At 46.5% G+C, this 26,608-nt stretch overlaps 1 protein-coding gene and 1 long non-coding RNA gene across 7 annotated transcripts in view; one reads left to right on the top strand and one right to left on the bottom strand.

The window, feature by feature from the left end:
* Positions 1 to 26,608, top strand: part of LOC147710099 (butyrophilin subfamily 3 member A3-like) — a 353,872-nt gene that overhangs the window by 231,256 nt on the left and 96,008 nt on the right. The window lies entirely within an intron of this gene.
* On the bottom strand, positions 299 to 23,910 carry LOC147710100 (uncharacterized). Its single transcript, XR_015295842.1, has 5 exons — positions 23,846 to 23,910; positions 23,709 to 23,765; positions 23,564 to 23,625; positions 23,444 to 23,468; positions 299 to 1,439 (listed from the first exon to the last, which is right to left on the bottom strand). It is a non-coding gene; the product is annotated as an uncharacterized LOC147710100 (long non-coding RNA).

Raw genomic sequence — 26,608 nt, 5'->3', positions numbered from 1 at the left:
GCAACCGCAGTGAGAAGTGGCCTTCAGACGGTTGTGTTTATGTTTCAGCTTCTGCTGCAACTCTGAGGGGGGCGGCCCAGACGGGGTATCATATTAGCACACACGACAGGGCTCAGAATGCCTGGACCTTTGAGCTGTTTTTCATGACACACAAAAAAAACAATTACTACAGTATAAGGGAAACCTTTGTTGTAATATTGGGTACTTCCTTCATGTGAGATGGGTATCCCCCATTCACTGTAGCTCTTTGGAGTTTCACTTATAATAGGCATAAAAAAGTATTCCCCCTTCTGTGATTTCTAAGTTTTGAATCCCATGTTTATTTAATCTGTTCAATACAAATGACACAACCTCTTGCAATAGGTATAAATTACAGGGCACAAGTTACAAAACATCTTCCTAACAGTGGCGTCCTTTAGAGGGCTTACAGTGGCATACATGTCCTATACTAGAACGTGAGAAGTATTTGAGATGTCTAGAAATATCAGGAATGCCTGCACCATAAGTCCCTGCTGAGCAGGATTGTTTATAAATGTTAACAGTATCACTATGATAAAGGAGTTGGCTCATTTGCTGCTCGATTGTCTTGTCCGATTCTTACTTTAATGTCTGAAAAACCTGTCATTGTTTTCAAAATAAAAAGTACGATAAGATAAATCGGACGTCAGATAATATAGAAACTCAGATTTCGGACCATGCATAAAGAGCGCCTTCGAGCCATGGGTATCGAGGCAAATATTATGTGGCAGTGAGGAGATGTGGCCTTCAGCTGGTGACGGTTTATGTTCTAGCCTCGCACACACTGCTAAGCTGTGATAGAAAATACCTAGGGGCATATTCTCAAGGACGTATCGCTGAGTTATCGCAACTTTAGTGCAGCAAACGTTGTGATAAGTTTTACGCACCATTCAAAAGCTTGTGCTCCCCACCGATATCACAACTTTTCCTGCTGTAGCATGCACAAAAAACATCGCCACGGGTGACACCGGCAACTAACGCTAATGAGATGCAGAGTAGGCCTTCCCGTGCAAAAAGCAGCGACAACACCACTTCACAACATTGTCAACTACAAGCCCGATCTGCAATAAGATCACAAAACATGCGATAAGGCGCGTTAACAGCAGGGATTTAACATCTGCCTTTTACTGGTGGTAAGCAGGACCCCCCCTTCTCCCCCGTGGCCTTATCCCGGGAACGCCTCCGCCCCCCACCCCCCTCCTGGAAAAAGATATTTCACATAAACATTACAAAATCATGAACAAAACAATTCCCATGACGTTGCACAATTACAACAATTAACATTTATGTGTGGTCAGAAAAAGGAGAATCATTCATCCATCATTAAAATTCCAAACAAAATATTACATTCAAATTTAACTCAAGACAACTATTTGGAAGAGTCATGGCGGGTCTTCCCTGGACCATCTGTAGGTCACAGCCTGCAAGACAAAATTCAAGATAAGAAGGTGTGTCATGCGCTCATCAAAAGACAGAGAGAAAAAAGAGAAAGAGAGAGAGAGAGAGGGAGTGAAAGAGAAAGAGAAAGAGGGAGAGAGAGAGCGAGAGAGAGGAGAGAGAAGGTGGAGAGAGAGAGAGAAAGAGAAAGAGGGGGAGAGAAAGAGAGAGGGAGAGAGAGAAAGAGAAAGAGGGAGAGAGAGATAGAGAGAGAGGAAGAGAGAGAAAGAGAAAGTGGGAGAGAGAGAGGTAGAGAGACAAAGAGAGAGAGGGAAAGACATTGTACAAGGAGCACAAGGCCAATCGGGCTCTTGGCTCATACATTCCAACAGTTGTGTGTGTATCCCTATTGATGCACCATAAGCCCAAGGCCTGGCCTCGATTGCTGCACAAAAGTTACATCACATTTCCAGAATGCAAGCAGTAGTCAGACTAACATTAGGGATGAAAGCTCCTTTGACTCAATAGATCAATCAATCAATCAATCAAGCACTTGTAAAGCGCGCTACTTACCCGTGAGGGTCTCAAGGCACGTGGGTAGGGGGTGGGGGGGTGCTGCTACTGTCCGAAGAGCCAAGTTTTGAGGAGCTTTCTGAAGGTGAGCAGTTCTTGGGTCTGCCCCAGATGGGTGGGGAGGGTGTTCAAGGTCTTGGCAGCGAGGAAGGAAAAGGATCTGCCGCCAGAGGATGTGCGTTGGATGCGCGGGACGGCGGCAAGGGCAAGGCTGGAGGAGTGGAGCTGGCAGGCGGGGGTGTAGAAGTTGAGTATGTCGTTCAGGTAGGCTGGTCCGGTGTTGTGGAGTGCTTTGTGTGTGTGGGTGAGGAGCTTGAAGGTGATCCTCTTGTTGACAGGGAGCCAGTGCAGGTCTCTTAGGTGGGAGGTGAAGTGGCTGCGGCTGCGGCTGGGGATGTTGAGGATCAGTCGGGCGGAGGCGTTTTGGATGCGTTGTAGTCATCGCAGGTGTTTGGCTGGGATTCCTGCATAGAGTGCGTTGCTGTAGTCCAGCCTGCTGCTGACGAGGGCTTGGGTCACTGTTCTTTTTGTTTCGGTCGGGATCCATTTGTAGATCCAGCGGAGGGTGTTGTAGCAGGAGAAGGAGATGGCGTTGACCTGCTTCGACATGGAGAGGGCGGAGTTGAGGATGAATCCTAGGTTGAGTGCGTGGCCCATGGGTGTTCGAGCTGCTCCCAGTGTGGTCGGCCACCCCGAGTCGTCCCATGCAGAGGGGGTGGGACCTAGGATGAGGACCTCCGCCTTTTCCGGGTTCAGTTTCAGATGGCTGCTCCTCATCCACTCGGCGACGGCCTTCATTCCCTCGTGGATGTTGGTTTTGGCGGTGTGCGGGTCCCTGGTGAGGGAGAGGATGAGCTGGGTGTCATCGGCGTAGGAGATGATGTTCAGGTCGTGCTGGCGAGCCACTCGTGTGAGGGGGGCCATGTAGACGTTGAACAGGATCGGGCTGAGGGATTAACCCTGGGGTACGCCGCAGATGATGTCGGTGGCTTCGGATCGGAAGGGCGGGAGGCGTACTCTCTGGGTTCTGCCGGAGAGGAAGGATGTGGTCCAGTCCAGGACTTTCTTCTGGATTCCTGTTTCTTGGAGGCGTGTTCTTAGTGTGCAGTGGCAGACCGTGTCGAAAACGGCTGACAGGTCCAGGAGGATGAGGGCTGAAATACATAAGGCGGAAGGAAATCTGCACCTCCGACCTTGGTCTTGAATGCAGCTGGCGACCCTTAGAGAGATACCATACCAGATTATTACGACTCTCAGACCACACACAGAGCTAATGAAAGACAAACTTATCCACACCACACACGGAAGTCCCTGTAAGAGGTATCCTTGCATGGCATGCCCTTGACACTTACATACACAACAACTCATACGTCCAAACGTTGCACACACATAGGACTCATTGCTCCGAGCTGTGGCATATCATCCACATAACTGCCGCAGATCAGAAGAGTGCCGATTCTACAAGACCATCAATACAATGGCAGGACATCCCAGGCACATGCACAACCCCCGTCACGTGGAACTGTACAGTGCACATATGCTGCATCTGTTTGGAGCACTGGCACTGGCAGTCTTGTGCATCAGTTACCGTCTGAGCTGCCATCTAGCGTACGTCACCTGCGTCCAGCCCAGGTTCCACTGTTGATCATGCATATTTGAGTGGCCCATGGATGTCTGCCTATCCAACACAACGGTAGCTGAACTGGATCATGACTTGTGTGTGCCCCCCCCGTTGGCCCATGACCAGGAGTGTAACCGTGATACCCGTGCATGGGATGCCTTGATCTCTGGCGTATTTGCTGACAGTTGGGCATGGGAGATTGTACAAGTCCTCATGTGCAGTGACCACATCGAGGCGCTCCCATATTGGAATGTGTTGCGGATTGGTGAAACAGGGTGGACGGAACACATCTGTCCAGACCACTTAATAGATTGGCTCTCCCTTGTGTTCGTTCCTTCAAGCTTCTGTACCAGAGCATTGGTATATAGAGTGAAAAGGAACGGCGCAAGAACACAACCTTGTCTCACCCCCCTATCCAAGGTAAATGGCGCGGTACATACCCCTTTGGAACCATAGCGCACCTTAGCAATGGCCCCAGAATATAATTGTTTTAAAAACTGGACCAGTACCGGGTCCATCTTCAGATTTGTTAGGATGTTACACAGTTTATTATGTATGACACAGTTGAATGCGGCTTTAAGATCTACAAACGCCACATAAAGTTTCCCACCCTTAGCCTGAGTGTACTTTCCTATTATGATATTAAGATTTAAAACATGCTCATTTGTCTCTAACCCCTGTCCAAAACCATATTGCATATCACTTATTATATTGCTCTCTTCTGCTGAGGTATGTAATTTGTTCAAGATGACCCTTCCCATTACCTCCAATCAAGTAGGGATATCGGGCGATAACACGCCTTGTTTTCTCGTTCCCCTTTTTTAAAAATTGGCATTATTGCTGACTCCGACCAGGTCTTCATAAAGCCCTTCGTGCAACTAGCTTGCAGGACCCTTGTTATCAGCGGTGACCAGAGTAGTGGGATAGATTTAAATAGGTCAATGGGGAGCCCATCGGGCCCTGGGGCCTTACCACCCTTGCTTGCATTTATTGCCCCAATTACCTCATCATGGGTGATTTGGAGGTCAATGAGTGAGAAAGTAGTAGAGTTTTCCACCTGTTGAGTTATAAAGTCAGGAGTGATTTCCTCGTTCCCTTGGGTGCTATAGACCTTTGACAAAAAGTCTACCCATGTTTTTCCGTCTTTTGCGACCGCTATTGTTGCAACATCCTTGATTTTAAAAAACAGCACGTTCACTGCTCGCCAAAATATAGAACAATCTTTACTCAGTGATGCTTCGTGAAGTGTCACCCATGATTGATTTTTGAGCTCCTTCTTTCTGGATCTTCGTGCCAAATTATAACACTTTTTACACTCTCTCCTCTCTCTGTCCTATGAAGGGCCCCTTTTAATCAAGAGTATGATTTTGTGCAATTTGAATCAAACCACCCATTTTTGCGATCTTGTGTGCCCTTACTTTCAACTCTGAGCAGATTTTGAATAGTCGAAGTAATCTGTGAAAAGGCATTCAAGGTTCTTTTGTGAGTGGTACCTTCCTGCAAGCATACTAAAATTGAGTCATAAGCCTTAGATCTGATTTGCTTATTCAGCTCGACCGAGTCACAACTGTCCCAATGCAAGGTGTATCCATTTTGACGGGAGAGGGGTACGCCCTGTGTCCAGACCAATTTATTATTTATTTGTTGATCAATGACGTCTGACAGTACTATGTCAATACTTAGGGGCAAGAGGTCACTCATGACATTTGAGTGGATTTTATCATTTGCTGCCTAGTTTAAATAACAATTTGGAACAATTATAAAATCTATTATAGATTGGAAGCCTCTGCCTATAAAGGTATAGTCAATGTTCTCTCTAGGGGTACACAACCGGTTTGCAAAACCATAGTCGTGAGAAAACAGAAATTCATTGAACTTTTCCCCACTTTCTGAATGATCAAAATGTGTTAGTGGGTTGTCCTCTTCTGACGTTAAGGCACAGACATCTAGCCTGCTTTTGCGCATAGGTTAACATTAAATCTACCCCCAGATAGTAATCATATCTGTATCCTTTGGAATCCTCAATTTACCAACACCATTACTAAGCTGTCCTAAAATGTCCCCCAGCTGGCCCTTCTCTATATTATTGTAAACCTGTATTACAGTTAAAATACAATTTGGGTCCACATGTATCGAAACTATCTGGTAATAAATAGCAGATTTTATCAGGGTCATTTTTTGTACCTCCAGCAGGTTTGAAATGTAAAGGTAAAGCCCCCTCTTGTGTCTGCCATATTTTGAGTGTATTGCTGGTGTGTGGTAAGTCTTATATCCTTCAATGTGGACTTTGTCTACCAACCAGGTCTCCTGGAAACACAGGATTTCAAATATATCGATAAAGCCAAGCTAAGTTATGTTCTTTACACCGGAGGCCTGCTATATTCCAAAGGAACACAATAATAACCTTCTGAGAAATCGGTTTGTCCGGAATCATTATTTACGGGGGAGAGTTGGTCTGACAAGCCAGCTCAGGCCCCATACTCTCATCCCAATTTGGGACACTGGCCAGACTTAACTTTAATGGTCCACTGGTTCTAGGCCCCGACCCAATATCTCCTTCCTTTATATCCATGTTCTCCCTCCAACCTGTACCTTTTTATGATTGGTCCTACGTGCTTCATAGTCCATTAAGTTATCATAGTCCCTCAAATCAAACATCTGTTCTCTATTTACAGATAGTCAATCGTCCTCATCTAGTGATTGGAGGGGCCCAAATCTCTTTGACACCTCCAGGTTATAGTACATTTGGGCAGTACTCTGTGCTCTAGGATGACTCCCATTGTGTCTGTTAATCCAATTGAGTTGATAAAAGAAGCCCAAAGGGAGGACATTTATGCCTGTATCAGTGATGTTTTTATATCTTACTCTTTTCAACACTTCCCTAACCAGGGATGGTAAACCAAAGGATAGAACAACACAATCCCCTATAAAAGTTTTTCTACCTTTTCCTACCCAGGGTACACGCCTTACCATCTTAAAAGCCCTAAACATTTCCGTAGTCAGACCTACTCCGCTCCCCAGGCAGTGAATGGCCTTTTTCATCAATGTGATCCATGTTTCAACTTCTCCTGGGTGGGGATCATGGACAATTGCCAAAATCACTGCAAAGGGGGTTGCTGCCGTCGGAAGATCTAGGTTATATACATGTTGTTGGCTTTCATGGGAGCTAGGTGTAATTGAGCGTGGTCTTATTTGCGTTTCGCATGCTAGACTTCCCCCCTGATGTCTCTCTGGTGTTCTCTTCCTTAACATACGTGCCCCTCCAGCCTCTCTTGTAGTGCTACTATGTGTGAATACAGCGACATTCTTTTGTACCCCACCCCTTTCAGCTGGTTTTCTGTCCATTCCTAAAGAGTTATCAGTAGAGTTTGGGCTTTTGGCATCTAGTTATGGTAAATATGCTATTAATAGCGCCCGGTTTGCGGCCCTCATTCTGTAGTATAGTGTTCTGGTTTTTAATAACCTTCTCTAGACCTATTTCGATTCGGTCTAATCTAGCTTCCAGACTGCCTATATAGTGTTTAACATAACTTGTTAGCTCTGTAAATAGATTTTCCATTTTTTTACTATCAGGAAATGGATTGGGCAGTGCATTTGTTTTTTGAATGTGGAACATTATCTTTTCCCTTTTGGTTCAGCAAGCTTCCCTTTTCCCCTGTTGTTTAATCAGAATAGTCTTAGAATGGCCATTCACGGGGGCCTGATATGTTTCTACCTGGATAGTTTTGGGGTTCTTTGACAGCTTTGGGTTACTTCGGTCTTTGGGGGGGTAGGGTTTCAGTATCGTGATCACTGTTTCAGACATCATCTATATCATCAAAAACAACTTGAATGCAACCATTTCTACTTTGCCCTAAACTCGGGTTATCTGGTGGGCATTCCTCCACAGTCCCTTTACCAGGTATAGTTTTTTGTTGACTATTCCCTGTTAGACCCTGCGATTCTACACTCAATGACTCTTCTATTGTGGAGATCTGTTTTTTGATGGTGCCCACTGCTCCCGTGAGGTAGTTTAGCAGGGTCATTTTCATAACTTTTGGTTTGCTAAACTGTTTCTTTAATTTAGTACTGGGTAATTTCCTTTTCCCCATTTTCAACATCCAATCTGCATGCAGCCTCCCACTAGTAACTTTCATGATAACCACAAATAACAGCGAACACTAGCTATTGTTAGGAGTGACACATACATTTCAGATATAATCCAGCACAACAACTCCACTCACGGTTTAATGAGACCAAGAGAGGGGGCCCAGCCCAACCCAGCCTCCTCCTGCCGCAGACAGCAAGGGCGCGTCCCCCGCCAGGGTGATTGTTGGCGTGCTTTGAGTGTGCGGGTGCAGTGTTACTCCTCCCCCTGGGAGTTGAGTGGATTCTGGGACTAGTAGTCCCCCCTGGTTGGTGCTGAACGGCTCCTGGCGAGTTTGTGGCAACCAATGTCCCTACATTCATCCATACTTTTATACTTGATTCAACATAGATGTTTGACTTGGCCCTTTTTGCAGGGTCATCCCTGAACTTTTTGCCTTCCTCCTGTATTTCGTCTGACCTGTTTTTGTTGGTTTTATGACTCTGGGCACTTTACCAATGCTGATCAGTGCTAAAGTGCATATGCTCTCCCTATTGTAAATTGTTGTATGGATTAGTGATTCCATGATTGGCTGATTTGGCTTACTTATCAGACCCTAGTATAATGCACTGAGTGTGCCCAGGGCTTTTGAACCAAATGCTGCTGGTGGGCTTGCACCACTGGTTGTGCCACCCACAGAAGCAGCCTGTAAAAGTGTGTCTAAGGTTTGCCATTGCAGAGCCTGTGTGCAGTCTGGTACTGTCATGCTGACTGGGCAAGTGCACCCACTTGCCAGTCCCTAAACATTCCCTTTTCTTCATATCAGGCACTCCTATGATAGGCCCAAGGGCAGAGTGCATTGCAAGTATAAGGTAGGACATGCCCTGGTGTGTGTGGCATGTCCTAATAGTGAATTACAGCCATTTTCGTTTTTCACTATTGCAAGGGTACCCTTTCTCCATAGGCCAGAATGGGCAGTTAGATTATTACATTTTATAATCCTAACTGACTCGGAACATGGTAGAAATTCGAGTTAAGTATGCCTGAACTCAGAATGATAAAATACATCTTTTAGTGAAGTTGGTTTTAACATTCTGTGTTTGAAAATACCACTTTTAAAAAGTAGGTATTTTCTTGTCTTAATATCTAAGCCTGCCTCTGCTAGGTTGTCTATTCCTTGTCTGGAGTTTGAGTGCCAGGGCTGGGGGATTCGAGGAGACAGAATGAGTCAGCCCAGTGGTGAATAGAGAGATCTGTATCTAGATGGGTGGGAGGAGTTGCACCTGAACCTTGAATAGGGATGTGCCTGCCCTCCACAATGCTGGCTCCACCTCCTAAGGGGCGTCTGATGTTTCTGTCCTGCACTGATAGAGGAAAGAAGGAGTCATGTAAACAGAGTGCTCCAGAACTGGTTTGGACTAGGCAAAGGCCCCTTTGCCCTCAGAGGACAAAGGATTTTTGGGTATTGGGACCCTGATCTCAAGAATTTAGATCACTTTTGGACTACAAGAAGAAACCTTTGCTGAGAAGAGGAACCTGAAGAAACTGAGGAGAGACTATCCCTAAGCTGAAGTGCTGCTTGGGGGATTGGCCTGCAGTGGTTGCTTGACTACCAAAGAAAGGAGAAAGGAATTTTGTGTACTTTATTTTCAACTTGTGAAGGATCTCCAAGGGCTTGGAAAAGAGCTTGCCTCCTGCTGAAGTCTCAGGGACAACAGACTTCAACCCCCAGCTCCTCAGAGTTCTTTGGAAGCGCCTGCTGCAGGTTTTGGGCCTTCTGAGGGACTGCGTGTCGCAAGGAGATGGAAGCACGACTGAACGAGGAAGAAGCGTGTCGCCGTCGCTGCTGCTGCTGTCGCATCGTGAATGTCGGCTCTGTAGCTGTCGTATTGCACCGCATCGAGAGAAGCGTCTCGCAACGAAGAAGAAGCGTGTCGCCGTCGCTGCTGCTGCCATCGCATCGTGGATGTTGGCACTGTATCTGTTGTATTGCACTGCATCAGGAGAAGAGTCTCGCAACAAAGGAGAAGCGTGTCACCGACGCTGTTGCTGCTGTCGTATCGTGGATGTCGGCGTTGTAGCTGTCGTATTGCACCGCATCGAGAAAAGTGCCTCGCATCCCCGGAGAAGCGCACCGCCATTGGAGCTGCTGCCGTCACATCTTGGATGTCGCCGCATTGTGTGGAAGGCTCTCGCAACGTCGGAGAAGAGTGCTGCAGCCGAGGCTGTTGCCTCGCATCGCTGAACAAGGGTGTCGCCGCTGCAGTCAACGCATCAAACCGAGACTTCTCGCATCCTCGGAGAAACGTACCGCATCTGGAAGATCTTCACGTCTTTATTTCTTTGCACCGGAACTTTGCCGCATTTCCATCGCTGCAACATTACTTGTTGTGCAAGCGCAACGCATCATAGGGTACATTGACGCAAAGTGTTGCATCTTAAGGACTGAACTGAACTAAGTTAAAACTGCCATTTTTAAGTATAGTATTGTGGATTTTTGTTGTTTGTGGTCTTGTGTTAAGTCTATATAAAGAATATTTATTTTTAATATAAACCTTGTGTGGTGTCCATTTGTAGTGTTGTCACTGGGTTACTGTATGTGGTCACACATGCTTTACACACTGCCTCTGAGATAAATCTGTCTGCTCGTGCCAAGCTACCAAGGGGGTGAGCAGGGGTTATTTTAGGAGTGTACCCCCTTACCCTGACTAGAGGCAAGGGTCCCTATTTGTCACAAGTACCTACCTGTGCCAACTAGAGACCCCCAAATCTAATAATAGACATGACACATCTGTGTGATTTGGAATGTTTTATTCACATTCTGTGGTGTGATTCGAGCTGGAGCAGTACATGGCCATGCAAACCCCACATTACATGTTAGCCCAGTGGATGGCCAACCAGAGTCCTTTGGGGAATGACAAGTTAATCGGAAGAGAAGGAGTTCAGTCTGCAGCCTCATTGCTGTGTCATTGGTAACCAAAGCAGATATGGCAGTCCATGTCGGGGTCCAGGTGAGGTTCATGGACTGCGCAGTAAAAAAACTAGGGAAGGGGAGATGCCAATCGGTAGCTCAGCCAGAGGCGCAGATGCTTGGACCTCCACAATAAGGTCAATTACTGCCATGTGGGCACCTCGAGAAAACCGGACGGAACTGCAAAAGTGCTATCAACACAAATATAGGGCCTTGCACACAGGCTGGATACCTTTAATCTGCTAAACATAATCCTGGCCACAATAATTTGAAGAGTTAGGGGCAGATGTATCAAGAATCGATTTTGCGATTTTTAAGGAATCGCTATTTAGAAATCGCAAAATGGAATGTATGTACAAAATTGCTATTTTTTAGCGACTCCTTATTTTTCCTTATTTGCAAATTCGCATTTTGCGAATTCGCATTTAAGGATTAATTCCCATGCATTCCTATGGGCCAGGAGGCCCATAGGAATGATTGTGAAATAATTCTGAAATTGCGAATTAGTATTTTGCTAATCGCAATTTGAGAATTATTTCAAGGGTGCAGGGGTGTCTCAAAGACATCCTGCTGCACCCCTGAAATGTACATGTGTGTGCATGTGGTGCACATAAATGCCCTATGGGCATGTATGTGCGTCACATGCCACCCTCACAAATGCCAAATAGGGCATTTTTAAAAGAAATCGCAAATTACCACCAACTATAAGTTTGTGGTAATTTGCGATTTCTTAACCCAAATTCGCAATCTCAAAAAGTTACATACATCTCATTTAAGGAATCGCAACATTTGTGATTCCTTAAATGCTTGAGCAAAATAATGAATCGCAATTTTTTGCGATTCCTTATTTTGCGATTTTTTTGTTACATATCAAAAAATGCTAAAATGCCTTTTGCGAGTCGCAAAGGCCGAAATTGCGATTCGCAAAATGCTTGATACATCTGCCACATAGTCTCCAAAGGTCCATGGCACAAATAAGAGAGTTCAGACACATGGTGGGCTGGGCATTCTTTTATTACTTTTACTACTGCTATCATACAAGTGTTCCATTTTTACTCATAATTATATCAATTTAATAAGCATCAAAATGTTTTATCTTTTGTATTGTGCTAAGGTTTTTTTTTTAAATCACGCAATAAAGTTTTTACTTTAAAAAAAAAAGAAAAAAGGTCGGAGTGCAGGTGAATGTCGCAGAGTGTTTTGGAGGACAGTGGAGGTGTTGTTCCAGGGCAGGATGAATAGTGCTGAACCAGGCAGGAACAGGCCATTTTGCGGGGATGAATGCTACAACCTCCGTTCTCACACATTACCATTACCATCCACATCTTACTCCTCTGATATGTCTTTTGTGTCCGGTGTGTCAGGTGTGTATGGTGGTGTAATGGCTGCATCACTGTGTGCCACTGACACATCAGGGGGCGGAGGTGTAATGGCTATATCACAGTGTGCCACTGAGACATCAGGGGGCAGAGATATGTGTGTCAAAGTTCCTGCAGCAGACATATGGGACAGGCTCTGTGGCAGCAATGGCAAGATGAGTATCTGCAGGGCATGGAAGATCCCAGCTACATCTCGCTGGTGTTCAGCCATTGCATCCATTCTTCCAGCATGCATGCGCTCCATGGTCTCCATTGTCCTCTGCATCTGTGCCAACTCTGTGCTGGCATCGCTGGAGCCTGTCTGACTAGATAGCTCTTGTACCCGAGTGATGGCCCCAGCGAGGTCAGCCAAGGATTGTTGTAGAGCATGGAAAGGACTGTGGGTGTCCATTAGGGAATGTAAGTGGTCCCTGGTGGCAATTTTGCACCCACGTATGTCATCTAGTTTGTATGCCATTAGTTCGAAACCCACCCGCACCTGTTCAGCCTGCTCCCTCTGGCAGTCTAACACACGGCGTTGGAAGGCCATGTGTTTTTCCGTGAGGTGCTGGGAGCCAGCCGTGGTGGTGAGTGCTTCCTGCTTTGTGGTCTGTGCAGGGGGTGGTGTCACCTCGATGCAGCTGGGCTGCCCTGCTCCTGGAGGTGGGGTGCGGAAGCTGTCTATGAGCCGTTGGAGGGTGTTGGAGCAGATGGCAAGGTGTCTTTTTGATCATCACTGAAGAGATGTCTGGTCTGCTCTGCAGGTGGTGTGGCGCCGCGGCTAGGGTGACTGCTTCCGGAATCTGGGGATCACGGTTTGATCCCCGGCACCGGTGGCAGATTAGCCCAGCACCATGTGACTGTGGGCAATAGCTTGCTTAATCTTCCCGACGGCCCCCAGCGCCTAAAGACCCTTACGGGTGGTTGTTCGCTTTACAAATGTGGATTATAATTATTATTGTTGATTGTCCCTCTGCAATGTTAACCTCATAGCTGCTATTACACATTCCTCCCCAGTGCTGCGCTGTCCATTAGAACTAGTGCTGAATGGACGTTCAATGGTCGTGCGCAGCACTGGGGAGGAAGCGCTGCTGACGACCATTGGCCGTCAGCAGCACTTAAGGGGCTAATGGGAGATGCAGGTTAACAGTGTGTTCCATGTATGTTGACGCATTGTACATGTTTACATACAGACTGCATGACAATTTACATTGTGACTGTTTTTGAGGAGCTTGTTATTTGCGGGGAGGCAGTGGAAATTTCGACTACATGACGGATGTGAGGTTGTACTCGTACATTATCTTCTTACAGTTTCCTGCAATGACAGATGTGATTGGCCAGTTTCTATGCACAAGCGGCAGCAGTTGTGTCCTTTGTTCATTGATCAAAGTGTTGCACTTTGTACCACATTGTCATCGATGTTGATGTGCTATGATTGCTATGTGTGTGTGCTGCATTGTGGGAGAGTCACCCCTGCAGCTCTGATTTAGCAGCCCCTTATCCCTTTGAGGCGGCGTGCCTTTGACTTGTGTGCTTTTATGGGGCTGAGATGTTGGTGGCATGGGTCATTTGTGCTCTTGGACGTTTTTTGTACTCTTGTGCATTGTTTGTCTGCAGATGTGTCGTTGAAGTCAGGGGTTGTATATGCATGTGGATGTGCGAGAGTGTGACCTGCTCCTTTGAGGATGTGATCCACACTGGGCCACCTCAGTGTCATGTCATGTATTTTGACTGCAGCCATGCTATTGGTCATGCCGTGTCACTTGCATTGTCAGTGTGGCTCACAGAGCCGCTGCTTTGCTGTATTCAGCACATGTGCATGGGTAGGTTGTGGGATTGGTGATAGGGAGGGGTGCCCCTTTGTGCACATAGTGGACGGGGGCCTAGTTGGTGTTTCTATGTGTGCTGCAGTGTGCCAGGGACATGTCCCACGATCATTGTGGGGGTGCAGTGTGCCACGCAGAATTGTGCATGTGTGCCATAGTGCCCATCTCCCCCCATCCCCCAGTCCTTGGTCCTTACTCACCCAGTTGTTGTTGGGTCAGGTCATATCGAGCTGTGTCCGGACCCCCAACTCCTTGCACCATCTCCACACTGATGACTGTGGCCACCATTTCCTCCAGCGATCCAGCTCCTCCTCCTGCTGTGACGCAGGACTCCCACCTCCAGTCGCCGTTGCTGCCTTCCGGTTGTCAGCGAGTTTCTGCTTGGTTTGTCTTTTCACTTCATGCCACCGCCTCTTGACCTCCTCCATTGACCTCCTCAACACTCCGACGGCATTCACGTTGTTCACGATGGACTGCCATATTTCCGTTTGTGTTGCAAATGACACAGTGGATGTAACGAACAGTTGTTGGTAGTGTTCCATCACCTACGTGACGACGATCCAGTTTTCCTGCGGACTGAACTCTGTCTTCCTCTCCTTCTTGCCGTTCCCCGACCCTGGGGTTCCTGGCTGGTCCTCAGTGGAGAGACGCCGTGGAGAATGCTATATCGCTAGGGAACGTATCGATATTGTGGCGATCTAGTGCCCCTCCATATCAAGGATGGTATAATCAGAATCCTACATCTGACTTCTTCCTTTGGGTATTGGATAATGTTTGCATGTCTGATTCACAAAATTCCTTTGCATTCGTGGCAGGGGCCCGCAGTTGTGGCAGGTTCCCGTACTTGTGGCGGGGGATCCCGCACTCCTGGTGGGACCTCCACAATGAGTAACGGCAGTGCAAAGTTTCTGCCACGAGTGTGGGCCCCAGCCATTTCCGTGGGCCCCTGCCACAAGTGTGGGGTATAGTGTGAATTGGGCCCTGATGCACAGGATTTACATTTCTATCCCAGCTGTGATTGAAGCATTTGTATACAGTTCAAGCCAGAACAATAGCATCTCAGGCCCAGTTTTACAAACATTGTGAGCCGTGTTTGTGTCAAAAAATTGAACCAGACCAGAGCAAAGTTGGTTTTGTTGTTATTTACTTTCCAGCACAAAACTTGTTTGGCACCGAAAAGTTGCCTAAAAGTAACAACAATCAGAGCTAAGCGCCGCTTTGCGTTACTTACCTTCAAGGGGGAATTACATGGATGGTACATAGGCATTCTCATGCAACCATCCATGCTTTTTGATGCAAAACCCTATTTACTAACATCAGAAGACAGTGTTTTGCGCAACAAGGTACACCACTTTGAAGCAGGTGTTAGAAAGAATAAGTGCCCTCATTTCCCCTAATACTTCCCACTTTTCAAGTGTGCTGTACTCTGCAGCACACATCCAACGTGGGGCACTTTTTTAGAGTTAGTCTAACCATAGGATAGGGTCACCTACCAGTTCAAAAGAAACCTACGCTATTCTCACTCATGCACCCTTGCACTCTGGCACAAAAGTGAATGTCTGGCGGTCAGCACCCTGATTGTGCGCCACCGGTAAAAAGAGGGGAAGAGAGAGCCATATCTCTGTGGATATGACGCTGTCCTTCTCTCTCCCTCTCATGCAACGCAGCGTTTGTGGGTGCTGCGCTGATTGTGCGCATGTTTTGTAAATCTGGGCCTTAGTGTGGGGTTTCTCAAGGGTATACGGCTGAGCAGCATCCAGATACCTTTCTTCATCAAGATGCTTCTGAAATCTTACAGGACTTCCAACCTGACACATCTGACAAATATTGGCACATCTGAGGAATATATGTGTGCGCTAAAAGTATATGTTATTGCTGCTGATGGAAGTGGACTTAAGCATCATCTATGCTTCAGGATACATAAAAAGCAAATAGAAGAATGAGACAGAGACAGATCTACGATGAAGAGATGTTTTCTTGGCTATGATGCCAAATGTTGATATGGGACTTATAATAATGTTAAATACCTTAGAGACTGCCTGTGTCACTTCTGAGGTCTCTTACAGAATCTCCATCAGGCAGTGTTGATCACACAGATAAGAATAGTAATCCCCTCCCTGTCTAAGCCTAGAACTTTCCTAGACATTAATCCCTCTGCTTTTCTGGTTGGATCAGCCAGTATGCTGGAATTCTTTAAGACCTACAGAGAAATGGCCCAGTCCAGAGAAGCGAAACAGAAACAAATGCAAATTGTTTTTTTAATGTGTTGGGTTTGATGACCCTATTTGGATGTGAGAAGGGCAGCTATTTTGGGATTTCTGAGTAGGCCTGGGTGTAAAATTCGGCTCTGCTTGCTGAATTTGCTGAATTTATTTTAAGTTTGTGCTCTTGAGACGGGATTTTGCGAGCGCTTGCAAGCACCGGCGAGATTTCCTGGCCACCCACTGCGGCCAACGAGATTTGCTGGCCGCCTGCGAGCACAGGCGGACTTGCCAATGGACAGCAAGTGCTGGCGAGACCGACTATTTATAATGCGGTCTTGTTTTAACATGTGCCAAGGGATGCTGCTTTGTGTCAGCTCCTTGTGTCTGCTTGTGCAGCGTGTTTGTGAGCTGTGACTGTGCCACTGAGCGTCTCTCTGCTTCTAACATCCATTGCTACCCACCACCACCACTGTCCTGCCCTCACTCGATCTGGTGTCTGTCCACACCGCTGCCCCAGTATCTCAGGGTACTGGGGGTATTTGTGGAAGAGTTGGGCGTGAGCTCAGTGTTGCACTTCAGTGTGGCAGGAAGAGGGAGACGGTCCTCCTTCTTCTTCTTCTTCTTCCTGCAGCTGAAAATGTCTCACACAAACTATGAACCTGCTGTGCGTTGTAGCTTCTGTGTGGGAGATAAGTGGAGCTGGGGTCCGGCCTGGGGTCTGCATGCAAGGGCCGCTCGAGCTCAGCTTTCGGCAGGCAACAGCCCAGGAGTATTTCACATATTACACTCACATTTCACGAAAGTGGTGCATGTCTCAAGTGGGGAAAAACGCAATTTCGCCCACATTTAATCCCGGTGTATTGGTGACAATGCCGTGGTCTTTTTTTTAAATATATATTTTAGTCTTTGTAAACTGTTTTTGCCACACGTTCCCCCCATGCCGTGCATTTTTAACAAGAGGCACGTGCTTGTGAGCGCAGCGCTCTGCCCCAAAGTGGGCGTCTGCCCTTGTGGTTAAATATCGGTGAACTCCTGAGAGGAGACGCCCTCCCCGCTCTCAGGGATACAGCTACCCATTCACTGCCCCCAGCATTCACATCTGTTCTCAGCTGGGTGCCACCGCTCTGGGCGCACTCTTTCCAAAGTGCCTAGGCGCTGTACAAACGGTGCTGCAGAGCCACGCTCGCATAAAAGACAGAGCACTGGTTTTATCGACCTCCGAAGGATGAAAGGCAGAGTAGACCTCAGTCGGATGTGGACCTGAAACAGCGCAGATGTTTACAGCCACAGCAGTATTTCTAGAAGTGATTTCTAAGGGCTTGGGGACAGGGGAAGGAGATGCAACTGGCCACAAATATAATTGGTGGAGCCCCCTATAATGGGCAATCGTGAAGGGTGTTTGTGCACATGTGTGTGTGTGTGTGTGTGTGTACACACATCTGTACTCACGCACATACAACGTTATAGGAATCGCACTCACAAAACGCTGTCAGTTACAGACTCATGCATTTCCTCTGTCACTGATTTACAGTGAGAGGTACTTGGACAACATGGGAAAGAACAGATTTCAATTGTTTTTCACCATCACTGATGCTAACACACCGACTGCCAGCTGAAGGGCACAGCCTTTCAAAGCAACATTTGCATTCCAATGCTTGTTAGGTTTATTTTGAAGATGCTATATGAAAACTGGCGCAAGATGAGGCCCGGCTGCTCATAAAGTTTGTGCTGTCACAGAGGTTGCGCCCTGTGAAGCAAGGCTGCTTATTATTTCTGTCCACCTCTTGTAAGGTTGCTGAGCTCTCAGGCTTATAAGCAGCTACCATATTTGGGTGAACTATATCCACTGGTGGTGTGTTTCTGTCTTCATTTCAGCCGAAGGATGCCAGGAAGGGGAAGTTTATAAACAAACTGGCACGAGCCTACTGGTGAGATCGGTGCTGTGGGGGACTTAAACTCCCTGGTTGAGGCACTTTGACACTATGAACCATCTGGAATGTTCCCTACTGGAGCCAGCGGAACGCTCTCTCCGGTCTCTGTTTTGGCACTCAGCAATCTGGTTCCAGGGAGATGGACTGCCCTTGAGTGCTGATTCATTTCGCTTTGCTTCCCCAAGCATGCATCTAACATGAGAAACATACAAATAGTCCTCGCACATCTGCGTACAGTGAGTACGACACCCCACATCTGTGCGTCATGAGCGAGCATCCTAACACCCACCCACAAGCCCTGTGCGTTGTGATTGTGCACCTCAATCTCATCGAGACTACTTCAGCGTCACATCTGCAGTCGACTCCCTTATTATCAGGCCAGAGTCATTGTGTATGAACGCACATGCTATTGTTAGCTAATTTACACCATTTTCTGCTCTTTTAACTTGAAAGTTATGTCGCAGGGATTCTGCTCCTACACAGAACTGTGCACAGAGACCCAGGACCCCAGTGAATTGTGGTGTACCAAAAAACTCACCTTAGTGCCTAGAAACCCTAACCAGATAGCATCAGTGTCACATTAGCTCTTCGTCCTATAGCAAATGAACCAATGATTAGACAAGAACATGCAACTTAGGACCATTACAGGAATGGTGAGAAGCAAGAACACTCTTTCGTTATACTCTCATACCAGTCCACTACACATAACGAGTAAAAAAGAGACACGGGAAAGTTTAAAACATTTATTTTAACAACGTGCTCTCAGATGCAGTATCTTGGCTAACATAAGCAGACATATAGTCAGAAATATTATGATCAGCATTGTTACAATTCCATAAAACAGAAAAGGAGAAATCATATTACAATGATGGTGAAAACAGGTATTATAGTGCCTAGTATAACACCCTCCCTAGATAGGAACTATGTTTTATAAAATATAGAAGATCTCTTAGGCTTGTTTGGGGGACCCCATACCTCTAAGATGAGCAGGCGTGAATCACATCAGGATCTACAAAAGCTCTCTGTTTATCTGGAAACAGAATGCTTCCAAGTGCCTGAAATCATGCTTACAGTGAATTATTAAAGGCGCCAGAATCACGTTGGCTGCAGCTGCATGTATGTTAGGGCTAAAACGTGAGCCGAGCCAGAACAACAGCTACCTTGTTATGATAACCTTGGAGGCTTTAGCTCTCAGTGTGCAGACTAGAGTCATAATGTAAGTCTAGGGATGCTGAAAACAAGCCATTCTCATGTGAAGCATTTCACGCAGCCGAACTTCCAGCAACAGTTATATGCAGTGTTGTGTGCAAAAGCAGCAAAAGGGTAAAATGGCGTTTAAACTTCTAATAAGCGCATGCTAACCTAGCAGTGTAAGTAAGAAGGCCCAGCCCTCACTACAGTTACAAATGTCTTTCTGTACATTGAAGGCCACCGACATTCTAGACATGCGGCTGATCTTAGAGGGTGTGGCTTAATGGCTAACGCGGCGACCTCAGAGCTGGGGAACCAGGTTCAAGTCTGGCGGCAGGATGAAACATCCTGTGATTCTAGGCAAATCCATATTTTATTTTCTAAACGTGAACTCGACTGGAAGGTATCAGAGCGCTTTACATGGGCACCATTTGCCTTACAGATTAACACATTCATTTTTAGGCACGGGGAAATGAAGGGATTTGCCCAGAATCAGAGGAGGCTTGAGCCTCCGGTCAGGCTCGAACTTGCTTCCTCAGCTCCAATGTCGGCCGCCCTAGTACTTTAAGCAAGACTCTGTCTCTGCGTCTAAAGAAAAGAATATATCAGTCTGTAACGCAACTTGTGCTGGTGTAAATCGCTGTGATACCGTAAAGTCGAGTTTGCACTTTATAAAACTAAAAAGAAATGCGGCCCGTAGAACGACACCTAGAAATACTGTGAAAGGCACCACAAACCCCAGCTCAGTTAGGGGACTTTAAAAATACATTTAATGCAACCATGTATGCCTTTCTGTCCACGCCACCCCCTTTCAGGAAACACTCTCCCCACGGAAAAATGCCAGCTAAGCAGCTTGAAGCCCAAAACCTTTCACTAGTAACTACCTTAGCATCCTGAAAACCCCCATTCCGCATCCGCACCCCCCGCTTAATTTGTGCTAGTGCTTTCCGGTGCTTAGCACCGGCACTTAATTTACAGCCCTCGCTTCGGTGCTTTCCGCACTTAATTTACAGGGCCGGGTCTACAGCATCTCGCACAATTTGGGGTCACAGCAGGGGTGACCGCGATGATCACACTCTGCTATGCCTCGTGCTTCGAAGTGCAAGGCAATAGGCAGGCGCTACTCAAAGCTAGATCACTGTTTCGTGGTCTGAGTTTCTCGGTGGTGTCCCCTCAGTGTAACTCTGCCATTTCTCATAGGCTGCCGGAGCCCCTAGACTCGTGGTACCCAAATTTCGAGATAATTGCCCGCTGAGAGGGGGGCGGGGCCCAAAAGGGCCCTGGGAACGGTGTTGTTGTGGTGCGAGAATAAAGGAGGCCTGTCTCGTGGTCATGGGTAATCCTCCGAGCTCATTTGAATATCCTAGACTGAGTGCTAACAAGAGCTAATCGATCAATGAGCCGAGGGGACACACACACGCCCCTGGGCCCCCAGCCCTTCAGAGTCACGTTTACAGTGCGGGGGAAGGGCACCCGTCTGCTCAGGACCCCCAAGCCCCCAGCCCTTCCCCTTCAGAGTCAAGTTTACAGGGCGGGGCTGCTCTCTGGCATCAGATCCTCTCCACTTAATTAAAATAATAAATGCACGGGGCCAGGGGGCGGGGGGCATCCTGACATCCCAGCGGCGATTGATCCGATTGAAAGTTTCCATTAGCAGCCCCCGGGGAGGGATTGACCGATTTACAGTCTGATCCGCAGTATGGGATCTGATGAGCTCAGGAGGATGGGGTGCGCCGTGCAGCGTATGCTTGGTATTGCTTTCATTTATAGAAATGTTGTCAGGGGCAAGCAAGGGCGGAAGATTCACACTTCCAGTAGTATTTTCTCCTTGCGGGAGAGTCGGTGTCCAGACAATACTATTGTTGAGGAGAATGCTGCAGGCTCGTCTCTAACTGCTTTCTGCAGAGACAAGTGTGTTCCTAATGAAATGCATGATCAAATACCACGCTTTTTAAACTTGTGCAGTCAAACCTGCTTTCTGCTACTGTTCCCCGGGTAGTGTCAGGTCCCACATGGACACACTGTTGCAGAGGAGCCATGTCCGGTCGGCGCGCATTCTGTGGCAGGATGTTGAATTTCCTGTCTGCAAACCGGGCCCCAAAGCACCGAGGAAACCTCCTGCTGCATGGCCCAGAGTTAAAGGAGGAAGCCGGTCTTCACTTCTTCCTGACAGGCCCGGACTGGCCGTTGAGAGCACCGGGCAATCCCACGGTGGGCCGCATGGTTGGGGGCCGGTTTTGGGCCCCTGGGGCCGTTTTTGTTATAGGGCCGTTATGCTGCAAAAACGGCCCTGTAACAAAAACGGCCGAAAAACGGCCCTGTCACAGAGCGCGGTCGCACCTCTCCCCCCTCCCCTCTCCTCCCGGAAGGGGGGAGGGGGGCCGGCCGAGCACTTTGCCAGGGCCGGTTCTGGTTCCCAGTCCGGCCCTGCTTCCTGACCTCCACATGTTCTTTTGCTGTGCCCTGTCCAGGCAGAGCCCAACTTGTGCTGAGTCTGGGTCATAGTGAGAGCAGGTGGCACAGATTGAGGCAAGATAGCATGGCTCGCTCTCAAACTCTGAAGAGGCAAGATAGTGCCACAGTGCCATGGTAGCAGCTCCTCTCCGTGGATCATTCCGACAGCTATAAAGAGATTCGGGTAAATCAGATATTCATTTATTAATATGCTACTGTCTGATGACGTGGTATGTTTGTTACTAGAATGGGGAGGGGGCTCCAGCACGGGATAGCGCCTTGGATAATGGGCACACTAATGCTTTCTCTCTGTGCTGTAAATGCAGTGCCATCGAAGGTGGACCTTTTCTCTAAACTAGCAGCTTTTATGATTTATTAGTGAAAAGTGTTAAATATCCGTGATTGACAGTGGCACAATGAAGCAGCAGCCTTTATTTTCCCAGTGCAAAGAGACTTGCTATGTCAGAGATGAGGCAGGTGATTAATGTTCCCGCTGGAGAGAGGTCAAAATTTTATCTAGTGGCAGTTTCAGTTTTTACTTTAACCATGGAGTAGCCCAGGGGGTTAATATAACTACTGGTACCGGCATATTGTATTTAACTGTATTGTATGTGGATAGCTCAGTGGGTTGCAGCTTTTGTCACAGAGATCCCTTTGTTACATGTGGTTCAGCCACAACTGAAGCTGAGTTTGTGGTGGAGGGTGCTGGTTTTTTAGAAATTAAATAATCGCCTTAAAAGCACCTGCTGCAGAGTTCGAATTTCTTGTTGCTCAAATGAGTGTGATTACTGATATTTGTCTATTTCCATTGAATTCATTTCATGATTTTGGTCGCAAGAAAGTGCCACACATTTAGTCAGTGAATGACTCATAAATCCACTGAATGTATGAAAATGTCACACATAAGCAATCTGAAACATTAGCAGCTAGACTCAAATGGGTGCAATTCCTCGTCTTCATTGCTTGATTTTGCCCACAAGAAAGGATCACTCATAGTGGGACACACTAGTGCCTCAGACAGTGCCAGCCTCAAGGGGGTGAGTCACAGCGACATCACAGAGGCCACAGAATACCACACTTGGGGCAGGGGGCAGGGGGCAGGGGGACAGAACTGGTGCCTCGCAGCCTCAGACAGTACCACCAGACACAGGGGGCAGACGGCACGCAGAGAGACATCACTGGGGGGTCGCAGAGAGTGCTAGACTCAGGGGTCAGAGAGGCATCACCGGCGAAGCCACAGTGTGTGCGAGGGCGGCTAAGGTGGCACAGAGGGGTCTTTGGTCACAGTCACAGACAGTAAGAGACTCTGGGGTCAGAGAGAGGTGGCGTAATTCGAGAGAAATAAGGCCTAACCCCACAAGGGCTGCTGCGCACTACTGACTCTGAATTATAAGCATTCAAACAAAACTTTTCAATTTGATCAGCTATGTATTTAATACATTTTCATATGCTTAGGCCATCAATAAAATTAAATATTCCATAAATCAATTCATGTTAAACTTTCAATGTTGCTTTTTTGAAATATTTCATGAACCACCACCCAATGCATTTCGGGACATTCTTGTCCCTTCGTCAGGGGTTCCAGTTGACAACTAAAAAGAACAAGGAAACCAAGTAAAACAATGCCATACTGCATATTCACAAAAAATTAACAGTTAGGCAACGTTTTCAAATTTTCAAATATTCGGCAGCGTGTTATTGCCATTCAAACTTCAGAACTTTATGATAATTCACAATAAATACAGGCGTCATCACAGTCATGAAATAAATGATCAGATCAAAAGTATGTGAGAAATACATAATCGTATGACTGAAACCACTATTGGGCTGATAGCAATTTGACCAAAACATACCTCGTCAAGATGTGAGGGACGCTATCTGAAAGAAGCACGTGCGAAAATAAACAATCACTATAACTGATTGATATGGAGAAAACAGACCTACAACTGCGCGTTAACTCAACACGTGCTCACCTTAATCAAGAAAAAGACGAACGTCGTGGATCAGCAACCAAAAATATAAAATGTAGACGACTCTGTTAGGGAACAAGTATGTATCGTCAGTACCAACGCGATTACAATAGAGACATAACGTGTGACCAGTAATTTAGAAGCTCACCTCTCTCAAGACGAACATATGTAACCCATCTGTAGGAGGTTAAATATTCATCTGTGCCTGCAGGAATAACGGTAACATCAGTACCTTTGAAAATATGCCTAGTAAGTAAACACGAAACAACTAACACTCACGCTTACCTATTCTCAATTCAAGCAGCTCCGAACTGACCCGCCTTGCTGTTTCAACGATGCACTTCCGTGTCATCGTACTCGGGTTATATGCAATGTTTCCGGGTAATTACTCGCGATCAACAACAGACTACACTTGAATCAAAATATCGCCTCTAAATATTGTTATGGCTACGCGCAAGTTATTCTTAAATATAAAACATGTCTCACTGTTACGCAAATGGTATTTCAACTCCCACATGTGTCACTATATTCTCGATCAGGGAAAGCCGGCACTACAAAAAACCGAGCGTCATAATTCAACCGAAAATAACTTTATGCAACGAACAACATCCTGAGGGACACTGTGTTTCTCGCAGTTACATGACCAGAGGTGTTATTGAATACAGGAACCGCGAACATAATACTAGTGTGTGTTTAAACTGAAAAAATCATAATTCTAAACTGCCTGCCTGCTATTTACACCTTGTCATTCATTATGATAACATCAAAATAATTGTGAATTACCCGCCTGCTATTTACACCTACTATATACACAGAAATAGACTTTCATAGGTATACACAATGATTACTAACCCTATCCATTATGGTATAAACAACTAATATGTAGTCAGATGTGTTTGACTGGTGTATTTAAAAGGATTCGTAGAGGCTTATTGTACTGCATTATGCTGCAGCGTTTGCCTTTTCTTTGTGCCTAATTTAGGTAGACCTAACGCATAATTTGGACCTCCCCTAAATCATATTTTCAGTGGCCCTACTCATAGGTAATGTAAATACCAACTCTGGGGCACTCACCATTTTAAATGCTGAAGTCCTGTCACTGCACCACCTGTTATGCACTCCTGAACTGCACCTATGTGTCATTGAAGTGAGCAGTGCTTGTAGACATTAACCCTAAATGAATGTCACAAAATACCCATAATCCAACACAGCTGTAAATTAGCTAAAAAAGGAATTATCCTCGAGGCGCTACATATTTAACATGACGCCTGGCCACAGCGTTGCGTCTCGCTTCCTGAGTTTTCACCTATCACTTCTAAGTTTAGAAAACATAGGACATACATGAAATGCTAAATTAAATTGTGGATGAGAACCTAATTTCTAGGGATATTTATATGTCAATATCTTTGTCTCTTATGGAGTTTCTATAGTTCCACTGTGTCTGCTGGTTTATATGTTGTGGCTCTGATCCCAAAACAAATTCAGAAACAGGGCTTAGACATGGCATAGAATTAAACTTGGGCTTAAGTTCTGTGAAAGTAAGATTTAGAACAGGAGAACCGATATGTCCGCCTAAAAAAACAAAAATCATAGTATGAAGCGCAGTATTCGTCCAGCATTACTGGCCTCCTTCTGCCTCCACTCCACTCCACTCCACTCCATTCCACTCCACTCCACTCCACTCCACTCCACTCCACTCCACTCCACTCCACTCCTTTCCTACCTTTCTATGATACAATATTCTAGTGCTCTTTTCTCTCTCATTCTTCTCCATTACATCCACGCTCTAACACGTTATGTCCTTCCTTTTCATCAGATATCACTTGATTACAGTCGCTTCCTTCCTCGCTCCTTCTTTTCCTTACCTCCTTCCCTTCTCTTCATTACTTACATCACCTCAACACCACTCTTCTTCTCCTCATACTCCCTATCCTTCTCGTTCACCAATTCCTTCTTTTGTCTCCTTTCATTTTCTTCCTTCGCTAAACCTCTTCATACACAAACTACCTATCCCTCTCATTCTTACTTTCTATGTATTTTATACAGCTCTCATTCCTATCTATTCACCATATCACATATTTACAACACACAAATACACGACATACCACAGAATTCCAGCTCAAACAATTCAAAAACGAATAATTCCAATTCAAACCGCATAATTCCACTTCAAACAACATATTTCCACTCCACTCCAAACAACTAAACATAAATAAAAAACCAAAATCATTTACAACGCCAAAAATTAAAACTTCCACAAATGAGAGACCGATTGCATTGCAAATACTTGTTTGAAACCTTAGTGTGTGAGTGAGACAGCAACTCCCAAGGAGGTGTGAGATCCAAATCTCCTACATATGCCAGACATCCGGCCCCGGGTATGTGTGAGACCACAACCCACAAGCATGGCGCGGGGTCCATATCTATCGAGGATGTCGGCCAAGGAGCCCTATACATGTGAGTGAGACCTCAGCTCCCACGGGTGGCGTGAGATTCACATCTCTTACATATGTCAGACATCCGGCCCTGTGTGTGTGCGAGTATGACCTCAACTGCCAGGAGTGGTATAATATCCACATCTACTACATAAGTACATACATCAGCGATTCAACCCTGGTTTTGCTATGTAAGTGAGACCCCAACTCATATCCCTCGACGGTGCCGGTCATCGAACCCTGTGTGTGTGAGTGAGACTGCAACTCCCCAGGGGGAGGGAGGCGTGAGAGACACATTTACTGCACATCCCAGAAATGCAACCCTGGGAGGGTGAGACCCAGGTCCATATCTATTCAGAATGTTGGCCATCTAGTCCTGTGTAAGAGAAGACCTCAGCTCCCACGGGAGGTGTGAGTTCCACACCTCCTACATATGTCAGACAACCAGCCCTGGGTACATGAGGGCACCCGCCCCCAGAGATGTCATGAGATCCACATCTCCTACATATGTCAGACACCCAGCCCTGGGTACGTGAGTGCACCCACCCTCAGAGATGTCATGAGATCCACATCTCCTACACGTGTCAGACACCCAGCCCTGGGTACGTGAGTG

Source organism: Lissotriton vulgaris, chromosome 5 (genome assembly GCF_964263255.1).
Source record: "Lissotriton vulgaris chromosome 5, aLisVul1.2, whole genome shotgun sequence".
Taxonomy (NCBI): Eukaryota; Metazoa; Chordata; class Amphibia; order Caudata; family Salamandridae; genus Lissotriton; species Lissotriton vulgaris.
Note: the sequence above shows the minus strand (reverse complement) of the source record. Positions and strands in the feature narration are given on the sequence as shown.